Source organism: Miscanthus floridulus, chromosome 9, assembly GCF_019320115.1.
Source record: "Miscanthus floridulus cultivar M001 chromosome 9, ASM1932011v1, whole genome shotgun sequence".
Lineage (NCBI taxonomy): Eukaryota > Viridiplantae > Streptophyta > Magnoliopsida > Poales > Poaceae > Miscanthus > Miscanthus floridulus.
Window position 1 is genome coordinate 82,066,773 of NC_089588.1, and position 7,390 is coordinate 82,074,162.

Genomic DNA, 7,390 nt, shown 5'->3' on the forward strand with positions numbered 1-7,390 from the left:
CTTGACCTTGATCTAATTCAAGCAATGGGTGTGAGGCAGAATCGCACAGGCCAAACTTAAATTAGACAAGAGTCGATAACTAGCCTATACCAGAGTCGCAGTGGGGGTCGATCGGATCGATGCAGCCATACGAACAGAGGTATAAAACATGACGGTACTTACAGTCGACCGGATCGATGCAGCCGTACTTGCTGAAGAACTCGCCGAGATCTACTCTACTCCTACTCCTAAGGGGTGGCCGAAGCCGAAAAAACTAATTGACTTGTATTTGATTGGTTAATGATTTACAATGTGCCATAACCCTTTATATTTATAGGGCCGCTGGACTTCACGTAAGGACTAGAGTAGCCGAACAAAACAAATCTAATCTAAGTCGGTTGACTTTCACAAGTACATGTCCTAGACTTGTTTGGCCCAATAACTGGTCACGTTATGCACGTGGCCAGCTAACTACGTGACCGCGTTTACGTGTCTTGCATCCATACACCACGTCCAGATGGATATCTGCCTTGGTAATTTCCTTCGCGGCACTACTGGAGGCCACGGCTTTGCCGAGTGTTTTTACACTCGGCAAAGAGTCCTTTATATTTGGTAAAGGCTTTGCCGAGTGTAGTATTCGGCAAAGTCCGCTCGATAAAATTTTTCTCGGCAAAGGGTCTTTGCCGAGTGCTTTTTATCGGGGCACTCGGCAAAATAAAAAAAATTTACCGAGTGCTTGAGGCGGCACTCGGCAAAATATTTTCGGTCGTTACAGCGCCGGCCGTTAACGGTTATTTTGCCGAATGCCCGACCCAGCACTCGGCAAAAAAAAAAAATATTTTTTTTAAAAATTACTTTGCCGAGTGCCCCAGCCCAGGCACTCGGCAAAGTTTTTTTTTATTTTTTTTAAAAAAGTACTTTGCCGAGTGCCCCCGCCCAGGCACTCGACAAAGTTTTTTTTATTATTTTTTTTAAAAATTACTTTGCCGAGTGTCCCTGTTTAGGCACTCGGCAAAGAATTTCTGAATTTTTTTTAAAAAAAATACTTTGCGGAGTGCCTCCGCCTAGGCACTCGGCAAAGTTTTTTTTATTTTTTTTAAAAAAAATACTTTGCCGAGTGCCCCTGTTTAGGCACTCGGCAAAGAATTTCTGAATTTTTTTTAAAAAAAATACTTTGCCGAGTGCCTTGCTCATGGCACTTGGCAAAGACCCCGAGAATTGCAAAAAAAAAAAATCCATTGTATATATATATATATACACACACACACACACACATCAATCATCACATCTATATCAGCAACATGCATTATATATCACAAGCACACGCATATTTAATAAACCATCGAAAATCCATCACAAATGCACCAAAGTTCAACATCACAAGTTTATTATTACAAGTTCAACATCACAAAGTTCAACATCCCTACTGCGGCGACGGAGACTGCAGGTGTGGCCCCCCGAACTGCGGTGAAGGACCGGAGCTGGAGCTGGCAACTGCACTTGGACACCCGATGGTTTGCATGATCTGATACATGTCCGCCATCTGCTTCTTCGTGGCCTCCAGCTCTGCGGTCAGGTGCGCTTGCGTCTCCCTTGTCTCTGCCAGCTCGGTCGTTTGCAGAGGCCGAGAGACACGCGGCATGGAGCGCCGCGATGCAGTTGGAGATGGATGCGGTTGAGAAGAACCGCACCTAGTTTCTCCTCCGAAATCTGTGATCCCAATCTATGATTTATTGATTTCTCCTTTCCCAGCAGCCACCATCACTGGCTATCACCGCAATGGTGCTTACCCACCCAAGCCCATAACTACTGATGGCTTTGATTACTTTAGATAAAAGGAGTGGCAAACTTACGTTAATGATTTCCCATGAAATACAATTGGTGGAGCAATGGCAGCAATTATGCAAAAACCAATGTGGATCTGCACCAGACATAATTGCAAAAAATGACCTCATCTGTGCTAAATGAAAAGTGACAACTACTAAAGTAGTTGAACTGAAATGTTAATCATGCAAAATAAACTTGCAAATTAGATCTTACCAGGTAACACAGGAAAAACCATCCAAAACTGAAAGCACTGTTAGTCCTGTTTAACAAGTTAATGAGAGTGTCAAATACAAAGCATCATGCAGCAAAGCAAAGACTTATAAATATAAGCATCTTGGTTCCAGAAATGTATATCATAACTATAGTAAAGTTCCACTTAACAATCTTATACTAGAATTCGAGCCACATCAATGTTTGGTGCCTAAATATAATAGGGACAAATATACCGTGCCTCGCTAATTGGTACATGAAAATAGTCACTACACTTCCCAAGTTCGCATATACTATATTTACACAAGAACTTGCGTTGCAATACGCACTGATGGAACACTTCCCAAGTCCGCATATACTATATTCACACAAGAACTTGCTTTGCAATATGCACTGATGCAAAAGACTCTAGGATGGGCACATATTAATTTACGCAATTGCAATATGCACTGATGGAAAACGCTCTACAATGGGCTCATCTAAATGTACTACAACGCGAAATTTATCCATATTAAGGAGTTCCAAAAATGATCACGGCATACCTCATTGCACGGTAGAGTGGCATATACCATATCATATCTAGTAGACTTGTACCCCTAATTGCCTGCTTCTGCAACCCCACCTAGATAAGAAAATGACTTGTTACTAGTAATCACAGTGCAACAAAATGGTCCATGCCAACATACCAAGCCAGCTTGCAAATGCAAGATACTGCAACTTCTGCACATTGGCTGGTATCTCATTGGCAATGTCATGGTGGATGATGGGGAAGAATGGTGGCCAGTTCTCCTCCATCTGCACGCCAGCTGCACCAAGCAAAATGGGGGGAAATGCCAACGATCATATTTAAGTTGAAACAAGTGACAACTCAAACACCACTGACAGTCTGACACTAGAAAGAAAAAAAATAGTGACGCACCATTCTTCAGCGCCTCCTCCCTCCTCTTGATATCCTACAGCCACAAAACAGAAGCCATGAGAACACCACCGATCAAACAGCCAACTAAAAGTTCGAAAGTGGAAATGGAGGACAAAAAAAAAAAAACCACCGCCTCTCGCCGCTTCAGATCTGATTCCCACGACGAGAACTCCCTCGCCTTGCTCTTCGAGTCCTGCATTGCGCGCCGACACCGACCCCAAAACACTGGGATTAGCCCACGAATAGCAACTGAGGAAAAAGGGGGATCAGCGTGTGGATGAAGCGCCTTATTACCCCCATGGTCTCGAGCGGGACGTCCACGACGGCGTCGCCCCTGCCGGCGCCGCCGAACCCGACGGGCTCAGTCGGCCGGAACCCGTACTGCTGCTTGCCGCCTCCACCTCCTCCATTCTAGGACGCAACAGCGACGGTTGATTAGATACTCGCCTGGGGCCGCGGGGATGGCCGGGGGCCGCGGCGATGGGCAGGGGAGGGGTGGCCTGCGCCGGCCAAGGGGATGGGCTGGGGGCGCGGCGCTGCGGCGGGCGGCGCTGCTGCTGCGTGCGGCGTGAGCGCGGCGGCGCACGCGGAGGCGCGCGCGGGCGGGAGGTGGCGCCCGCGGAGGCGCTGCGGCGGCAGGCGGGCGGCGCTGCGGGGGCGGGCTGCGCGGAGGCGCGCTGCGGCGGCCGGCGGCGATGTGGCGGCGGCGCGGCGCGTGCGGGGGTCGGGGGCACCGGCGGCTGAAGATAGGGTTTGGAGGGAGGGGTGAGGGTGGGCCGGTTGGGCCATTTAGGCCGCGGGCGTTTTTTTTTATTTTCTTTACCGAGTGTCCACTGGGCCGGGCACTTGCAAAATTTGTTTTTATTTTTTTGAAAAAAAACTTTGTCAGAGGCACTCGGTAAAAAAAATTTTATTTTCTGAAAACAAATTTTACCAAGTGCCTCCTGGGCCCGACACTTGGCAAAAACATTTTTGCCGAGTGCTCTCCATGGCACTCGGCAAATTTTTTTTTTATTTTGGACCCAAATTTTTTTATGTAGCCTTATGACAGTATTTAAAGCTCTACTCTAAAATTTAGTGAAATTTTGACTTTTTAGGTATATTTCATTAATTTATTTCGTTTTGTTGATTTTTTCGGTGTATTTTAAATTTGAACTGCAGGTCCATGGAATAATGAAATTTGGTCATCCAAAAATTGATATTCATGATATTTAGCGTATGTTGAGGCCGTATCGAGGGAGTTACATGAAACCTCGAGCATCTCGTTGACGTAACATGTCGAGTTAGTTGCGGGAAAAGTGAATTTAAATTATATAAAATCCAAACGAAGTCCGAAAATCACGAAACTTGTGGAGGCGTTGTGTTATCGCATGTGGAGGCTGTGGTAAAAAAATTAAGAAGATTTCGAGCAAGTAGTGACGTCGGATGCCAAAAACCCAGACATCTCCACATGTGAAACGAAGTGATCACATGTGGAGATATTTGGGTTTTTGGCATCCGACGTCACAACTTGCTCGAAACCTTTACATTTTTTTTACCACAACCTCCACATGTGATAACACGACGCCTCGACAAGTTTCGTGATTTTCGGACTTCGTTTGCATTTTATATAATTTAAAATCACATTTCCGGCAAGTACCTCGACATGTTACGTCAACGAGATGCTCGAGATTTCATGTGACTTCCTGGATATGGCCTAAACATACCCTAAATATCATGAGTATCAATTTTTGGATGACCAAAGTCCATTATTCCATGTACCGGCAGTTCAAATTTGAAATATCCCAAAAAATTAGACGAAACGAAATAAACTAATGAAATATATCAAAAAAGTCAAAATTGCCCCAAATTTTAAAATAGAGTTTGAAATACTGTCATAAGGCCATAGAAAAAAATTTGGGCCCAAAATAAAAAAAAAACAAAAAAAATTTGCCGAGTGCCATGGGGGGCACTCTGCAAAGTGGGCTTTGCCGAGTGCCGGCCCAGGGGGCACTCGGCAAAGTTGATTTTCAAAAATAAAAAAAATTTTGCCGAGTGTCTGACGCTGGCACTCGGCAAAATAAGTTTTAAAAAATTTAAAAAAATTTGCCGAGTGCCCAAGGCTTACACTCGGCAAAATAAGTTTTTAAAAATAATAAAAAAAAATTTGCCGAGTGCCATCCGTCAGGCACTCGGCAAAATCTGACGACAGGTGGCCACCGTCACGAGCCGGCCACCTTTTGCCGAGTGGGACTTTTGCCGAGTGCCGCGGCACTCGGCAAAGCCCAGATTTACCGAGAGCCAGGCTTTGCCGAGTGCCTGGCACTCGGCAAAGCCACCTTTGCCGAATGCTTTATTTTGCCGAGTGTGGCACTCGGCAAAATATTTCTTTGCCGAGTGCCCCGATAAAAAGCACTCGGCAAAGTCTCAGGCACTCTAGCAAAATACAGTTTTCCAGTAGTACGGTCTCCTATTCTCCAGCTGCCCTGATCGACATGTTGACGTACTCCGTACGTGATAATCTTTCTATTTTTCCTCACATAAAAAAGTGTCTTTCTATTTCCTTGTGCAGCCGGCCAAACAATATTAAAAATATTTCTCCTTGACGTGGCCAAATATGTTAATTGGCCATACTTAGCTAAAATGCAAGTATAGTGATTACGTATACGAGTATATCTCCTTTGCTTTATTCTCGCCAGCAACCACGTCGAACTGCTCCATGCTAGATTCCGGTCCATATTTCCCTCTTTCTCCATATCCGAATATGCAAGTAAAATCAAGTTGCCATTCATGCGCCAAACAGCTAGCTGCCGAGAGATGGTTTGCCTTGTATCGGCTCTACATCATCAGATCTTTTCCTTACTCGGCAATGAGATGATTTAGTTTAAGCAATCTTTTGGCTTTCCTTGCTTTTTCCTTATCTTCGCATGGGGCAGTCCCGGACGTGATGTATCTCAATACATTAAATAATATTTCATGGTCGGCTCATAAATATCCCATAATTATGAGACTTTCTTGCTTTCGACATCATCGGTCAATCTCTTCTTTTCAGGACAAGCTTACTAAATTTTGGTGTAAACACAGGCCTCCTAGTTCGAAGTATGAATTTTCATGCTTCGAACTATTTTGATCCGATGGTCTTCAGCCGATGACATTTGCTCGCAATCACTGAAAGCTGCATTGGCCCCATTTTCTTTTTGATCTTGATAACTTCAAATTGATCTTTCTCTGCATCTCCATTCATCTGCTTTAGCCGATTAGGAGCAGGCCCCCCGAGTTCGATCATAGCAATACAATTTAACCGGCAGTACTAAAATATACTGCATAAAAGTTCATGTATTCTAGCCGATAGTCTTCTTCCGAGGAGCCGAGAGGAATTTATTGGCAGCGATATTACCCTATTCCAAACCTCACATACACATGTGAACTTTGAAGTGTCTACCATACTATCTTGGGTGGTTGAGGAATGGAATGGATTAGAATCCAATAACCCTCGCTTCCCCTGCTCAGAAAACTTGGATTTTTGAAAGACTTTCAAATTAAAACACAACTTTGCTCCTCAAATGATTCTCTCAGATCGCTCAATGTGTATAGTTCCTCATCAAAGCATTGTTTTGTCTCTTCTAATCCTACTTCTAAAAAGCTTATGTGGAGTTTTAGGTAGGGATAAAACATGTAGCGTACTTACCTCGCAAATATCATACTCTTAGATCAAGATGTGCATGTGCGTGGAATATTTGGTGGCTAACCTAATTCTACTATGCTCTTTGAAATATATTTCTCTCTTGTAGAATATTCTTTGCGAGAACATGGGTTATCTCTATTCTCATTTCTTTTTCTTTTTCTCCCTTTTTTTTTACTTTGGACCTCTTTTGTGTCCATCTTTTACATTTTGCATAACCCATGTCCCTTTTTACAATAACTTTTGAGAGAAATATTATCGAGAACTTGGAACATTTATTCTGATAAAACCTAGCAAACATATTTTTGTCTTCTCCCAGTGTAGGAGCAGAACATTTTGAGGTGGATGAAAAACATGTTTTTGCGTACTTCCAGTATAGAAGCAGCACATATATGTGACGTGTATGTGATTTTGATCTTAGGAGCATGATAAATCTCTCAACAAGAGTCAACAAGACTTGACAAAACTCAACAAAGAGCAAGCAGCTTATATGAAAGGTTTTTAAATGAGACTAATATATGGCTGTGGTAGGAAATTCAACATTATTGAGGAGACAAGCTATTAATTTTGAATTTTTATAAGAAAATTTCCCCAAGTACTTTGCAAAGAGAAGCAAGGTTTCTTCCATCATACCATGTCTCATTCATCAACTACTTAGATAGCATGTTTTTCCTATAATAGATTGTTCACAAGTAGTAAGAAAAGCGAGGAATAAAGAATATACGAACCAACCATAGAAAGGCATGTACCTCATATTTGCATGTATGCTCCTTCGTTCCGAGCCGATAAGTGCG

The 7,390-nt window shown here is 43.4% G+C and overlaps 1 pseudogene; it reads right to left on the reverse strand.

Annotated features, from left to right (window-relative positions):
* Positions 1-1,262: 1,262 nt before the first annotated feature.
* Positions 1,263-3,724, reverse strand: LOC136480171 (secretory carrier-associated membrane protein 6-like; annotated as a pseudogene).
* Positions 3,725-7,390: the final 3,666 nt, after the last annotated feature.